A 16,663-nucleotide genomic window follows, 5' to 3' on the forward strand; every position below is an offset into this window, starting at 1 on the left:
CGTGACCCGAAAAGAGCACCGCTGTGCCTTGGGCGTGAGGACGTAGGGGGGAAGGAGGCCCCGAGCAGCACTGCCCCGGGCCTCTCCTGCTCCCGTCCCCGCCGGAGCCCTCTCCGGCCCTCAGGGGTGAGGCTGGGGCGGTGGTTCCGCGGCGTGGTCACCGTCCCGCGGTTACCCGCTCCCTCAGGCACCGGCCCGGGCCCTCCGCCATACGCCGGCGCCGGGCTCCCCTCAGCGAGTCGAGGGACGGACTGCGCCTCCCATCATCCCCCGCGCGGCGGCCGCGCCGCTGCCGTCACTTCCTGCGCGGGCGCGGTGCCCGCCGGGCCTTGTAGTCGTGTGGGCGGCGCCCCGCCCCCGCCCGCCCTCGCGGGCTGTGGCCACGCGCGGCGGTTCCGCTTCCCCCTCCGGCTCCTGCTGCCGCCGCCGCCTCGGTGGGTCCCGCCGCCGCCGCCATTGCAGAGGCGCCGTGTGGCGGCCGCGCCCCGCTCAGCCCGCCCGTCCCCCGAGGCGGCAGGCGCCGCCCCAGCCCGGTGAGTCCGCTTCCCACCTGCCGGCCGCGCCTGCCGTCCTTTGTGGAGTCCGCCGGGCCGGGTCGGGCCTGCGGCGGGCGGCGAGCTCGGGGCGGCGGCTCCGCTCACTGCGCTTCCGGCAGCGCGGGCCCGCTGTCCCCGAGGCGTCAGGCACCGAGGGCGGCCGGGCCGCGGGCGCCTCGCCCGGTCCGGCTTCAGGAGGGCGGCGGTGCGGGACCGGAGCTCGGCCCCGGCTTCCTGCGGGCCTCGGCGGGCCCCGCCTCGGCCCCCCGCCCCCGGGACCCCCCCTGAGGGGGATATCGCAGCCCTGGGGAATCTCTTAACCCTTGGGAAATTGGTTCAACCCTTAGTAATCTCGGGGGGGGGGGGGGGGGAAACATCGGTGGGGGTATTGCTGTGTTAAATCCTCACGGCAAAAAAATCTGTTTAAATACAGGAACGGAGCGCAGAGCCCTCCCCGTCCCGTGCAGCGGGTGCAGGCGATGCGGGTCTTGCGGCAGGTTGTTAAACGCATCGGTTGTCTTCGCAGCCGCGGTGACACCTGGGTTGCCATCAGCCCGCGTCTCTCCGTGCCGCTTAAAAACTGTTGCTCGTTGTGCCTTTCACCTGCTTGTTTTTTCTCCTCCCTGTGTTTTCTGCTTTATTTTTGTTACTGCTCTTTGTATTTATTCTGTCAAAGCCACGCGGGACGGTTTAGTCATTTAACGGTAAGCTGTTTGGGGAGCAGGGAGAGTAAAGTTGGCTTTAGCCTGATACGTGCGAGCAACTGCCCAAAGGTTTGTTTGGGAGCTGAGAGTTCATCAGCTGGCTTTCAAGGAGCAATGTTGCGCTTTGCCTGTTCGCCAAAATAAGCCGGTTCACATGCTGCCTTACGGCGAGTGAAGACGGTCCAGATATTGCGGCATTTTAATAATCGTTATTTTGAAGGTCTCGCAGTAATCGCAAAGTTAGGCGCAATTACACCATGGCGCATTGTGCGTTTTTTTAATCTTCTGTCTTTCTCTTTTTGTCTTGTCTTTTTTTTTTTTTTGGTGTTTTTTATACTTGAAAAAGCGGGCCTGCTCTTGCGAAAGTCCAGGATCTGCTTTGCACTGTAGAGCGTCCTCCCAGCGTGAGCCCTGGAGTGATGCCTCCCTAAAAAACCGGGGATTAGCTACTTTGCGATTCCGTTTCTTCGTTCAGGAGACGGAGGTGATTTAACTCGCAGAGATACTGTGGAGGCAGGTTAAGAAATACCCATGTGTAACCAAATGAGCTGTTCTAGTTTTATGTTACCAGAGAACTGATGAGTTAGTAATTTCGTTATTAAAGATAAATAGACAGAAATAGAAGCAATGTAGAAACGTAAAAATGCAAAGCCTTTGTGTAACGAGTTTTTGAGTAGAATCTTTAAGATAATAGGAGCACTTTAAAAAAAATTCACTGAGTAACGTTTTAGAGGAAGGAAAAGCCTTACTCAAAGTTCAGTGGTTGGGTATTTCGGTTCTTGAGGCCAGAACAAAAATGCCTGAGAAAGAGTAACTCGGATCTTCCGTGTTGTCTTACGTTGTATGTGGAATTTGACTCGGCTTTGTGCAGACATAGTTGTTAAAACAAAAACGTTGGGCTATTAAATGGGGAATAATGCCTCTCTCTGTATATCTTGCACTTTTTAACATGGAGCAACGTGTTTTGGTGCATCCGAGGCGTGTGCTCTGTGAGCTGCTGTGCGGCAGCTTGTCGGAGGCTGGGATGGAATCTGTACCGAGTTACAGCTTGGACATTTCGCCAACTGGGGGAGTTTCCTTCCGGAGGCACCTGCTCGTGTTCCTTCTCTAGGATGGATGCTGGAGTGGATGGGTGAATGCTTTGACCATGTATGGCAGGTCTAATCTTGTGCTTATTTTAAAATGTATCCTTTTAAAAACTCACGCGTGCTTGCGTTGTTTAAGTCAGCCTTTCGGTTATGTTTAAAAGAGAAAATTATTCGAGCACCTTTGGTTTTTAAATAACTTTAGAATATGTGTTAAGGGTACTGATGCTGCAGATTTTGTACTTGCAACGGTACGAAAAGCGGTAGGGATCCGAATCTAGGTCTATGTGTTTTATTAATAAGAGATACTTCTGTTTCAGAGTTCTTGCATCAGTCTCGGGTTTGTGTTTTTTTTTTTTTTCCTCTTACCTTTTTTCCGTTTTCTGCATTAGGAGGTTTCTGAGGCACTGAGAGCTTCTCTGCGAGTTTTGTGCCAGTATATTCTTGTTTCTTACAACACGCACGTTTATTGACATGTCTGTGCGGCAGCCGCAACAAAGAAGCAGCTATTTGTTCTGAAAACAACCCCTAGTTACAGAGATGCTGTTCTAGATGGCTGGGTCCAGTGATAACACCAGCAGAGACGCAAGTCCTGGGGTCAGAAACTGGGATGCAGGCAGAAAGCTTTGAAAGTGAGTTGACCCACCAAAACATCCAGGAGGAGAAGGTGGTGGAGGCATGGTGGTGGGGAGAGCAAGGGGAAAGAGAGGTCTTCAGCAGCCAGGCACCATGCATTAGCATGCATCCTAATGAATTGTATTTCTGCTGGCAGTTGGGAAAAGGCATCTGAGTTGCCAAAAGAAGGCGGTTGTGGAGTTTTCCCTTCTTTTTCTAGAAATGCAGTTGCTGTGATCAGTTCTGCTCTGTTCTTGTCAAAGCAGAGGCACTCTCTTTGGCTAGGAGAGAGATTCAGAAAGGCTGCAGCAACTTTTAGTTTTCCAAGGAGGCACCTCCTTCCTAAATCTAAATCAAATTTGGCTGTCTGGCCCAAAACTTTGAGAGCTTTGTAATTGCACAATGTCATCTTGGAGAGCTTTCTGTACCTGCTGTGGTGGTGACAGCAGCTGAGTGTACCTTTCCAGTTAAGTTTAACATTGCAAACACTGAGGTTACCACTTGCCCTGTGAAATGCGGCGCTGCTAAAGATAACTAATCCCTCCAAGTGCTTGGGTGCCAGGCTGAGCTACCAGGTTGACTCTCAGAAACGATACAGTCCTCTTACTGCAGCGCTTGGCTGGTGCCGTATTGATTCTGCCTCTCGCTAAGGTCATTTTGACCGGGGAAGCACTGTGGAGGAGGCTGCATCTCCTGTAAGCTTTCCGTGTTTGCAGGACTTCACATTAGATGAAAATCAGTGTTTTCTCCAGCCTTCTGGCATAGCGAGGCCATAGGGCAAGGGGTGCACACACGTGTGCGAGCAAGAGGGGAAGCTTTGGACTTTGATGTGGTGTGAGGGCAGCCGTGCTTGTGCAGGGGGAGGATAGGCAGTAGGTGGGGAAGAGGAAAGGAGTCCAGGGTACTCGCCTTGGGGCAAAGGGCAAGAAACCCTTGGGTAAGGCACGAGTTTTGAAGGCAGGACGATGCGGATGATGTCTTTTAGCAAGGAAACACTGCAGCGTTCCCTGAAAGCCTAAGGATTCTTACTGTGCTTTGCTGTTTGGAATTAGGGCGTCTTGAGGCTGCTATCTTGTAAGATTTTAGAAAGCTCTTATTTGCGTTTAAATGGAGGTGGTAAGAGGTAGGGGATGTTTTCAGGTGAGAATAAGCTATCTCCGAGTGACCTATCTAACTGGGGCCCAGATTGTGAGGTGTAGATTAAGCTCCCCATTTATATTCAAGCCTTACTTCACCGCTTAAGGTTTGTGAGATCTCAGAGCATGATTTCACCTAAAGTTGTGCCTTAATTTAGTTGATAAATACATACTTTAGTGCTTGTATGTTGACTGATGTAGTGGACAGTGTCTGTCACCGAGAGCTGGAAACGCTGGTTTTGGTCCCAATTCTGTATCTGACTTGCCTTTTTTTTTAAGTCGATCATACTTTCTATTTTCTCAGCTTCTTTCTATTTTCCCAGCTGGGAAAGGGAATTCGGCAGGCTTTGAAAATGTCTCACCTGGCAGGCAGGCAGAGATGTGAATGTTAGGAACATGACTTAAAATTGATAGGAGTTTCATTTTTGCTGTTTAGATAAATTCGGTGTGATTCGACACACTAGCTGTGAATTCACAAAAGGAATTCCTTATGCTTTCCAAAGGCTGAGGTTATGCTATATTGAAATGCTTCAGAAATTGGTGAGGCGTCTTTTTTTTCTTCAGGCAAGACAAGTGGATTTTGAAATTCTCAAATTGATGTATCTAAACTTCGTTCACAAATTTCAAAATGCTTTTAAAAATCTTCGCTTCAGCTGCTAATGATGTACAGGTGCTTAGAACTGGTTTAATGAACACACCTTACTAGGGAAATACAATATTTTTAAGATCCCTAGAAAGTATTAGGTGCTTTGTATATAATAGATAGGATGTCTTCTCCCAGAAGATCTAAGCCCAGCACCGGTGTTTGGTGTAGCTCTGGCAATGACAACTTTGCCGAAAGTTGTACACTTAACCAGCATGAGCTTGTTACTGAGATACTGGATGTTGTCCTGGAAGATACGTGCTTACCTGTTGCCAACAACTGTACTATATTTGAATCTTTGGTCAGGGCTGTTCTCTCTGCCAATTAGCAAAAATTGTTTCCTATCGTTAAAGGAGTTATTTTGATAAGACAGGTTTAATTCTTTCTAATTTGGTAGTTTCATTTCAAAGAAAAGCAGCTGTAGGAAGAAACCAACATGTTAGGGCAACGGTGAGTGTGATTTAAAAGTGGTATACCGTGTTAAGAAAGGGATTTAACATAATGTGAACCAGAATGAGGGCAGCTGGCAGGTATATTAAGGGATGGAAATAGAATAAAAAGCCTTTCAAATTCAACTTCTACTTTTGTTTTTTCCTGAAGTTTTCTGCTTCCTGTTTAGGTGCTGGATATTTGACTCGGTGTGTACCCGCAGGAGTTTGTAACTGTCAGCGTACGTAGGCTTTCCTATAGCTTCTTTAATGAGTGAAGTTAGAGTTTTATCCAATAACATGGGGTTTATTTTGGAAACAAATGTGATACTTTCTACTCTAAGTTGCATTTGTTCTTCATTTACAATCGTTCTAGACTGCTTTAACTAACAGAGGTATCTCTTGGACAAGAGAGAGAACAGGCTGTTTCCTGAAGATGCTTTTTAAAATCACCTTTGAATGTTCAAGCCCTTTCCTTTTGAAAAGGTCTCCGATAAAGTGAGAACCCGGAGGAATGAAAATGAAAATATCTTTCCCCTAAGCCTGTCTACTGCAAAAGGCCACCCTCTTTTAAAGGGGTCTTCTGGGGATTTGGGCTTCAGACAGAAGCTGGCTGGGCAGTTTCGTGTGGAAATAGCTCATTGGAAGGGGCTGAATTGAAAGTACGCTTCAGCTTGTGTATTACCTGCTTTAGGGTGTAAAAAAAAAAAAAATTGTTTAATAAGTTATGTTAATGTTTTAAAGTGAGCCAGTTTTAAAATTCAAAAACATTACTGAAAGGTAAAAGAAGAAATGTAAGAGTCTTTCAACTTTTTCTTCTGTTTTAAACTGTTTGACCTCTCAGGAATTCATAGGACAAGGGATTAAACATTTTTGACCTTTTTGCCGGGATTCAGCATATCAGAATTGAAGAAGAACAATTTCTGGCCCAATTCCAGGTGCTGCTGAAAAGGGCCTCTTTGGAATTTAGGAGGTCACAGAAAGGATCTCCCTCTCCTGCTATGGGCAGGTCACAGCAGTCCGACAGCCCGGAGGCTGCCTAAAATGCCAGCAGCAAACACTCCCTGAAGGTGCTGGAGGAGAACGGACCAAAGGGTGAGAACAGTCATCCATACGGAGTCCCAGCGACGTGTCTGTAAGCTCTTTTTGGCCGATTCACACGGAAACGTTGCTCTAAACGCGCACGCTAAGGCAGTTTTCCCACCGCTGTGTTGGTGTGCTGCGAGTGTGCAGAGAGATGCTTCCTAGTTCGACAGCAGCTACTTGGTGGCGTAAAAAGATGTGATTTTAGTTTTGCAGCTCGTGTGGTTTAGGAATACAGAACTTAGCAGTGGGGTTAGTGGTTAGCTCGGGCAGCTTCAAAATGTTTGGATCTTAGTTGAGTCTTTTTCTGAACCTGACTGACTTCCTACGTGATCTTGGATGGCTGTTACCGCCTTTGCTTGCTTTGGGTCAACAGGTTGGTTCCAGTTCGTGAAATACTTGATGTTTTTATATTAGCGTTAAATAAACTGAGTGCTTGAGAATTTTACCAGGACATTAAGGCCACCTGCTGCAACTAATTTAGACCAGAAATACGCGACTGTAAGGGTGCTGCTTGATTTTACACCTAGGTAAATATGAGAACCAGCTGTTTGGGTTGGAGGGGGAAAGGAGAGGGTCTTGCTCTCCACTGGCCCCAAACCAGTTGTTTCTACCCACTGCAACGAGCTAGCGCTGTGGCATCCCTGAGTCTGCGGTGATCTGCGTCAGGGAACTAAATTGATGGAAAAGGAATTGCTGATGTTAAACTTGGCTTGAAAATTTTGCTCAGTGATCTGACACTAATGGCCCAGTTTGTACTAGCTGGAGAGTTGGGTGTCTGGCTTTCTGCTCTTCCTGCCTTTTTCACGTGGGTTTCTGAGGTTTTGGGAATGTTACTTCAGATCAAACACAAAATGAACAAATGGGTGTTTATTTGTAGATCTCGTCACATCATTTTCCGTGGCATAGAAAATAGGTTTCTAATGTTGTTCAATGATTTATTACTTTGAAAGAGGCCTTTTTTTTTTTTCAATGTGTGAAATGCTAGCTATCACTATTACAAAAATGAATTATGTGAAATGTTCGATTTTCAGAGTTGGGACATTATCACCAAGTGTGAAATACTTAGTAAAATCTTTTCTGCTTGTCGCCTTGCTTTTTCCACTCAAAGGTGCAAGTGAAGTCCAGGCTTTTCAAAGATATTTAGCAAGAAGAACTGTTGATTTTAATCTGGTGCTAACATGCTAAGGCTCCTTGATACTAATGTCTAAGCTTACGAACTAATTCTTGGTGGTAAAGAGAGCCTTGACTGCCGCAGTCAGGGAATTCATGCAAGTACCTCCTTCTGATTTTTTTTTTTTTTTTCTGGCATGTTGCAAAGTATATGGTAGAGCGGTGGGATGAGGACTATTTCGCAGTAACCAAAGTATGTGTTGGCAGTGCTGGTGACTCATTGCTTTTGTGAATGCTGCTTTTTCTTTCCAGCTCTTCTGGACTTATTTGCAGGGATTTTATGTATGTGGTATAGTACTGTGTTGTGTGGTTTGGTTTTTTTTGAGAGGATCGGTGTTGAGATTTTTAGTTGTAAGATTATTTTTCCAGGTAGCTGTTGGAAATGGAAAATAAAAATTCAGAATACTTCAGTACAGCTGGTTTGGATGCTTTCTTCAGAAGCAGGGCTGTGTGTTTTCGTGTGGTTGTGATGTCTTTTATTTTCTTATTTATTAATAATTATTCCCTTCTAAAATACTTTACTTCTGAGAGACATAATTCTGATTCTCCTTAGCTGCTTGTGTGTACGCTGGAAAGTCTTACAATCTTTTTGCAGCACCAGCAATTGTACTCATCCTTGGTAAAATTGGATTGAGTATTACTCGTGAAAGAAGTTAAGACACCTGGTAAACCTATATGATAGCACATCTACAGCAATATTACTAGAGCTTGGAGCATCTAACATAATAAAGTTTGTGTCTTAAAAAAAATAAATTAGAAGGAAGGGTTGGGGAATAAACTAAAAGAATGAAGGATAAATGAAAATACCAAGATGAAATGATTTTTAATTTGGTTTAATTCATGGTAGTGATGACTTTGTTGCTCCAGCAGAACAAAATTTGTACTAACAGGATTTAAATGATTTTTTTCCATTCCCTCATTGCTGCTAAGAGATACTTGTCCGACACATGGTTGGTACTGACTTTTATCCTGTAACACCTTAAGCATGATCCCCTAAGGGGATCCTCTTTGCCCTGGTATTGAAAATCTTTGGAAGTTAGTCTTTAGCAGTTATTTTCTACCAGGTCTTATTGGCTAAGTGACTGGTGATGGTTGTACTTCACCTCCTTAGCCCTTCCAAAGCCCACGGGCCAAAGTGACATGCCAGCTTTCTAAATTTAAAACTGCATCTTAACTGGAGCAATCTCTGTTTCAAGGATCTTGGCCAAGATTGAAAATAGATGTAACTCTTGTTCCACGTCACTCTGGTTAACGAGAGTGATCGTGCTTTCTCTTCCTAACCCTTAACGGTTTTGTCATTTTGACAAATAACTTGTCAGTAAGCCTCAACGTTTGGGGTCTTAATTGTCCCTTTCTCTTGTTTATGTTTTTAACTTCCTAAACGAGGTACGGGTATCATCAGTGCTTTCTTTTTGGCTTCACACGTACTGCCTATGTGCTTATTCATACCTGGTCAACGGTGGATGATGGGCCGTTTTCCAGTGAGCAGTGTGGTGATAGACTGGCGGCAGGTGACTGCTCAAACTGCTGTTTTGTGGGCTCTCTCTTTGTCACCAAGTTTAATAGAGATCTTTATCTCTATTTTACTTTATTTAAATGGCTTACTGAAATTTGCTTCCTGTTTTCTTAACAGAATTGAAAGGACCTGAGAAAACTTTCCCTTAGATGACAAGCTCTTGGAAAGTTGACCACTTCTAAAGGTATTATATTAGGGTTAACTTTTTCCATAGTTACAAGAAATTTTATGAGAGGAGAATCTTTTCTTTTTTGTATATAAAAAAAAAAAAAGTGTGTTTGAATTTTCCTAATCACAGAATTTGTAAATCTTCCATACTCATTTGTTGCAACAAAAATGTTTTATGCCCTCATTCGTATGTTCAGACTCACTGGTAGCAGCTAGTAGCATTATAAATTAAAAAGAAGGAAGACTTGGAAGGCATAAAATTGTTGTGCTGGGTCAGGCTGGCGATATGTGTCACCCAAGGTTCTGTCTGCAGTCTCTTCTTGATGGATATCAGCTTCAGTGTAAGGCTTTTTGGAGCTGGGTTGTGGCCCAGGACTTGCTTCAGCTGCTGTCTGCAGCACCCTGGTTTTGCAGTACCTCCTGATGAAGGAGTAAATTGTCACAGAGTGATGCCTCCCTGATATAACCTTCATCGTCCTGTGATTTAAGGCTCAGCTGGTGCTGAAGATTAAGGTAATGCTATAATGCAAGCCTTCAGTTCTGGCACAGCATGAGCGATGTCTGTCTTCTGTTTTTTCATAGATTATTATTCTGTTTTTTCAGAGATTATTTTCATGACTCCCTTGCAATGGAATTAGAGCCCCTCAGATAAGTGGGGTATCTCTTATTTCTATTAAAGTAAGTAGCTTTAATTTTTTATTGGGGTGGTATGCAGGTACGTGAGGACCTCGTGGACAGAAGCCTCCATTTCATGGATGAGTTTTTGTGTTTTGTTGATGGTAGGCATTAGTCTTTGAGTCTGTTTTATGTGAGTTCAGTCTTATCCTCACAGACATCTTCAGGTGCTTTATAATTGCACAACTGTTATTGGATGCAAGATAATAAGGTAGAACTAGGTTTAGATAATAAGGTAGAACTAGGTTTGAGAACTGCATCTGTTTCATATGTAAATGCCTGAGCCTCACAAAAATGCCTTTTCTGAAGCTTTACTCTTGCTCTGTAATATTTCACTGAAATCTTATCATTCTGCCCATAAGAATTTCACTAATTCTTTATTGAACAGGTACATAGCTATAATATGTGGAGCTGGAAGGGCTACTTAAGTTGAAACTTCTCCAGGTGCAGTACTGCAGCATCCTTGCCCAGACAGCCCAAGCCATACAGCTTAGCTGTGATAGCTGAAGTACTAATAGTATAAAACACCCTAAGGACACATGAATAATAAGTTCAATAGGATCACATTTACACTTGCTGAACATCTTGTGTAAAGTCGTAAGCAACCTGATAGATAGATGCCCAAGGACAAGCTGTCGCCAGCGATAGAGATCTTTCACATGATGTTTGCTCTCTTATATATGCTTCAGTGTTGAACTCCTGTCATAATTTGTACAATGATATAAGTAGGTTTTTAAAGTCTTTAGCAGCTTTCCAAGTTCAATATTATGTTTTGTCAACTGTTTAAATATTATTTTAACTTGACAGCTTCCTTTGGAAGCTCTTCTGCTTCATAGGGTGCTGGTTATCCTGTGTGGTTGTAATTTTCACAGTCCTTTTGTCTGTTCAGTTGGTAACTGTGTTCTTAATTTTGTATTTTTATTTTTAAAAAAAAAAACTTCGTTCTTGAGCTGTAAAATCAATTTTTGTGGTCCTGGTGCTGCAGCATCCTATATAAACAGTCATAGATGGCTAGAGATAACTTGTGTCTAGTTCTCCATCAGTAAAGTGGGTATCAAGTAGTAACTTCACGTAGTGAAGTGTGCTAACATAAAATGGTAGGATGCATTACATCACTTTGAAAATGTGGTTAATTTGTTTGACCACTCACATTTGGTCTTTAAACCAGTGTACATTTATTTACATATATGTTTAGGGTATTTTTATCATACATTTGATTTGTCAAATGTAAGAAGCATATGTAGTAGTAAAAATAGAAGAGGTTGGGTTTATTATAATCTTTTTTTTTCTTTTTTGCTTACTGGCTCCTATAGTTGTAGGCTTGGCAAAAATTAGTTTCCACGTCAGCATATGAGGAATAAGGGTGCGTTGTTTTTGAATTATGATACAATTTTAAGCTTTTTTGGTTGATTTTTTTAATATATTTTGATTTGTAGCTTGTGCACCAGTTCTAGTTGGTTTGGATTCATTTCTTCAGCATTTTAGATAAAAACCTGTTTATGAGTAAGAAGAGTGAGAGAAGTAGTTTCACTAGGAACGACTTAAAAGAAAAACTAGAAAATTAATTTAAAAACTCATTCTGGCAGCCAGTTTTTTGAATGCAAATTGTTCTTTCCAGCTTCCAAATGAGTGCTTTGGCTCCCTGAAAGACGTACAAGAACATTTGCCCAAATTTCAGGGAATTGCTGCATTAAACTGTACATTAATATGTTGCTTGTATGTGTGCAAGTGATTTTAAAGTAGGAAACCTCTGACAGCATGCAAGGCAAACCAGGGCAGCGTCCCAAAAAGAGTACTGGAGTGTGAAGACGGGTGAATGACTTATGAAGCCGCTGCCTCGCTCACTTTTCCCTGTGTTCTATATATTACAGCTCGCTGTTTTCCATTGATGAACGCACATCTTCATGTCCCAAATTTTATGTGTGTGGAGATCTTAGAAATTCATGTTGATTTGAGTTGGGACAGCTGCAGTTTCTGCTTTTTGTACTGGTTATTGCCGTTTGAAATAACGGGGAAGGGATTGCCTGTGATGTTGTGCAATGACTGCAGAATTTGGTTGTATGCCCCATCTAGATATCTTTACCTCTCCTAATAGAGTTAAATATGCCAGGGAAAAATAGGCTGATCACTTGTCTCTTTGTATAAAATTTGTAAAACTTCAAACTTCAGCAGTGTAACAAAGTTCTCTCTGAATGTGACTATCTTGAAATACTCATACAAACTACCTGTGGGCAGAAGTAGTGTTGGTGAGGTTTCGTTGCTACATTCTGGGGAGTACTTTGCTAAGATCTAATGCCATCCTACAGTCCTGAGCTGCTGTTGGTAGAGAAATATTGGGGTGACCCTTCCTCACCGCGTTGCTTTCTCATTGATTATTATTATTTTTTTTTTTTGTTTTAATAAATTGATAGCCTCACTTCCAAACTCAAAGGATGCCCTGCTTCCCTGTCAAGATCCATGGCTGGCTATTGCTAACTGTTTGCAGGGAAACTAGTTTGCTGTCGTCCCCTGTTCCCAGTTTTCCTCCAGGTAACTGCAGCAATAAACACTGCTTTGTACTTGTCCTGGTACCAACAGCAGTCTGGCTGTGCTGGGGGGATTATCAGTTTTGGTGATGTGGGCAGGACCCTGGTTAGGGATGAGGAAGCCAGACCTTGGCAAAGCCCTTAGTGGCAGCAGTGCTATCTGCAGCCTTGGATATGACTGCACTGATTTACATTTGTAGGTTATTCCAGCAACAGTGAAGTCTAGAAGCTCTGTGTGTTTCTAAGAGGCTTTTAAGGCTTGTACAATTCGTGCATACTAGCCAAGAATAGCTTTCCTAGCTAGCAGCAAGTGAACTTGCCTGGTGCAGAAGTGGGATGCTGCAGGGAACTCTTCCCATGTAGGAGTTTGAGTGTTTGAAGAAGTCATTGTACTTGTCTGTCATGGCACAAATGGAATATAATTCTCCCAGGAGAAATGATCTCTGGTTTTCTGTATGGTGCTGCTAGAATATGCTTAGGAAATGAGTTATGTCCACCCAAGCCATCTCTGTTTTGTGGTTTTTATTTTTTGAAAGACCCATTGCTGTGCTCAAGTGCTTTTTGTATTTACAGATCCTGCATTTGATTTCTTGTAGACTTCGTTCTTTCTGGCTGAATTTATGTTCAGTGTGGGTATGAGGAGGTAAGCGTCTTGAGCTTGGGTCTGTTCACGCAGGGGTTTTGGCAAACTGGTGAACTCTTCCAAGTGGTTGTGATCATCCGGGCAACAGGGCTGTACTGGTGTCCACTGGTGCACATCGTGGCTGGGAAAACCGAGTCGGAAGAGGCAGAATTTCCCATTGTGGCATTTTGTGCCAGGCTGGCACTGTTCGCAGTGCTGCAAGAAAAGTCGGAGGGTTTGGCCCCTGGGGCTGTTGAGCTGAGCTTAAGTTCCCGCTATCTGCTAGTGGTAACTGCAGTTGAAGCAAGCCTTGGCCAGCCACCAGAGAGAAACAAAGAGCTGTATCCTGAGTGTATATGAAAAAGAGCTATTTCTCTCTTCTTGTCCCTTATTTCTTTTTTCCATAGCTGACATTTGACAACTCTGCCAGTGTGATGAGGGAGTGATGGATCCCTTAATCTTGGATTCTGTCTTTTTTTTTTTTTTGCCATTGTGGTACACACTGCGTGTTTCCTCTTCTCTTTCCAGTTAGCCCCAGACCTCTAATTTGGATGGGTAAGCCATGGCCTTGTCTTGCTGTTGTCCAATAATAATTCCAGAGGCTAAAAAAAAGCCTTTGTTTTCTATTAAGACTTGCTGGTGATCTCTCTGCACAACACCAGTAGTCGGATATTTTTAGAGCTATATCATTGCTCTATTGAGTGGTGATTGTCTAAGTTAAACAGTTCTGTTAGAAATATAAAAGTGCACCGAGCTGTATAGGAACCTCGTGCAGGATGCCCTTTATTCAAATAACTTTGCTCTGGAATGTGTGATCCCTCCCTGCCTGTAAATGCCAGGTTTAATTAAGAGAGAATCTCAACGATGAGACGCAGACTTCATTTTCTTTTTTCTTGTAAACTTTCCCTACTTGCCCTTTTCCCCATTCTCCTTTAATCTTTAGAAAACCTCAGCTCATGAAAAGAAAGACTGAAAAGTGTCTTCTAGTTAGTGAAATATGAGTAAGCACAAACACCTTGAATCATGGACTCGCATGCCATGTGCACGCTGTCTTGTCTGTCTTTAGTTGACTCAGGTTTTTAAGTAGGTAGAGCAGGGGTAAGTAATTTCCTTGTTGAGGGCTGAATAGACTTTTTCAAACACCTTTGAGTACGTGTTATCATTATGCAGCGTTGCACAATGGTTCGTTGAAGGAAAACTGTGGCTGTGGGCTGTATAAAATGAAGCGTGGCCTGAATTCAGCTGGTAGGCGGTAACTACCCAGCCCTACGGCAGAGGGTGGAAGTCGATCCCTCTTGATTTAATTCCTCCTCCGTCGTGCTCTGCGGACTGCAAGGGCTGCCTCTCGGAGCAAGGTAGGAATGGGCATCGGCGGCTGTCAGCTCAGCCGTCTGGCTCATTTCTGTGCGCTCCTGTCATCGGCTGGCAATGACGACGTCGTAGCCTCGCCAAGTGAGTTTTCCTGCCAAACTTAGGGTGTATGGGGAAAAAAAGGCAGTTGGGAAGTCACTTCTGAGGCCCATCTTGTACTGTCGCCTGCAGTGTTTGAGCTGTTTCAGAGGTGATAAGAGAAGAGGTTTCTAGCTCACTGGTGGTAAAATATGCCACCACAATTCAATAGTGCCAAATTTATTTTATGAAGTAGAAATAACGATTCAGGTGGGAGTTGATTGCTATGCGTAGTTTAAAGGGAGAAAGTGGAGATGTATCACAAGACTCGCAGGTGGCCGCAGTATATGAAGACAAGTATTAATTTGCTTAAATTTTCTATGCACTGATGGGCTTTTACCAGGACTCTTACGCATCTTGTCGCTAGTCTGTGCCTCTTCTGATTTTTCTCTGTTGATATCTTTTTCAGTCACAAAACATAGCTGATGATTAAGAAATTATACCCCCTCCCCAATTCAAAAAGTCAAAACCTAAACATTTAGGAGAAAAATTTGTCCTTACCAATGTTTCTGCTCTTGCTGTGGTGGGTTTTTTGCTATGTATACTGACTTTGTGAACCTGATCTGCCAGTTTGGAAGGCTGCCAGAATCTCAGAAGTGTAATCTTTTTCACTTATCTTTATCAATCATTATATGAAAGTTGTACTTTATTGTGCCTGCACCGAGGGGTGAGGATGACTTAGCTGTAAGCGCTGCGTGGTGAAGAAGTACTAGCTGAAATACGCTTGTTTGTGTGTCTGGGGGATGAGAAGGTGATGTCTAACACTGGTCGCTTCTTAGAAGACTGGGATCTGTTTTTAGTTCTAAAATGACATTTTCTCTGACTGGTTGCTCGTTTTTAGTGCAAGACTTTGTACATCTGCTAAGTGCCTTAAGGAGTAAATAGTTGAATTGCTTTAGGTTGTAATGTACTTTGGCAATGGGTTTGAAGAGCATTTTTCTTTAGGAAGCCTTAGTTACCCTTTCAAATACCCCGTGAATAGGGTATTTGTCTTCTGTAACTTGGTTCATGGAAAGCACATCTCATTATAGTTTTGCAGAGACTATTCCTTCTTCTGAACCAAAGTTAGTTTCCTTTCTGCCTTTTTTTTTTTTTTTTACTTCTTCTGTTTGACCATGCTTTTTTCTGCTTCCCCAACTTTCTTCTTCACTTGGCAATTAAATGGCAGTTATTTTTCTGTGTGTTATGTTTTCCCTTCTATTCGTGTGACTCGGCAAAAAATCATAAGGAAATTGAGGGGTCGGAAAAAGACAAAATGGAAAGAATTTAGCTGAGTATGTTGTGTGTGTCATCCAGTCTGATTTTTGCAGAAGACTGAGGTTCTCCTATACTATCGTTAGAGTATTATGCGTTGCCTCTGTCACTTCTAAGCAGTAAAGGGAAGATAGCAAGAAAGGAACTGTTTATAAACTTCATGGTTGTAGCCTTGCTGGTTGACAGAGGCAAATGGTGCTTGCGGCTGTTAATTTTGCAAAAAAGGGTCAGCCTTGCCGAGCAGTCAGTTTGGTTAACGTGTGTCCTTGCATAAATCTTCATGTGAAATTTGTGTTTGACAGGCTCAGACTTTTTTTATTTCTTTTTTTTTAGCTGTTTTCTCATCTGCATCATTTGCAAGGGGTATCTTGCTTGTTTGTGCTTGTAAGTTAGGGAGAACTCTGCTTGTTTGGAGTGTCTTAGGTTAGTCTAGTTTCCTAAGTAAAAAATAACTTAGCTTTCACAGGTATGTGATTCAGCATTGACGAAATACGTCTATCTGAGACCCCTTAGAGCTGCAAAGAGATGTTTCAACGAGTCCCGTAGAGATTGATGTCTGCCTTTTCTAGAGGTGGGAAGGCTTTGAGAGCTGCCTGTTGTATTAGAGCATCTGCACATGTTTTTAATAACCGTAGGTGGAACAGATTATCCTGCTGGCTCTTACGGGCCATTATCAAAGTTACTCTTGTTCTTGCTTTTGCACAAGTCCTCTTTTGGCAGGCAGAAGATCTGAGACTGCGTTTGCCAAGTCCGAGAGAAAGTAATTCTTTGTCTGCCACTGCTGGTTTTTTTTTGCACAACTTTTCTGAGTTGAAGAGATAAGTATTTTCAGTCTCTGAAGGTAGTCTCATACTGTTCCAGAAAACTCCTTTTTGGATCTGATTAAATAAATCTCATGGATCCAAATGCTTCAAGTTGGAAAGCAAAACATCCAAAAAGATTTGTTTGGCTTTTCGTGGAGAAGACAGTCTGAGATTTGCTGGTTCTGTGAATTTTTCTGCAGCGGTGAACTAATTTCAAATTGATGAGCTGCTGAACTAACATGCTGTTA

Source organism: Gavia stellata, chromosome 11, assembly GCF_030936135.1.
Source record: "Gavia stellata isolate bGavSte3 chromosome 11, bGavSte3.hap2, whole genome shotgun sequence".
In the NCBI taxonomy this organism is placed as follows: domain Eukaryota; kingdom Metazoa; phylum Chordata; class Aves; order Gaviiformes; family Gaviidae; genus Gavia; species Gavia stellata.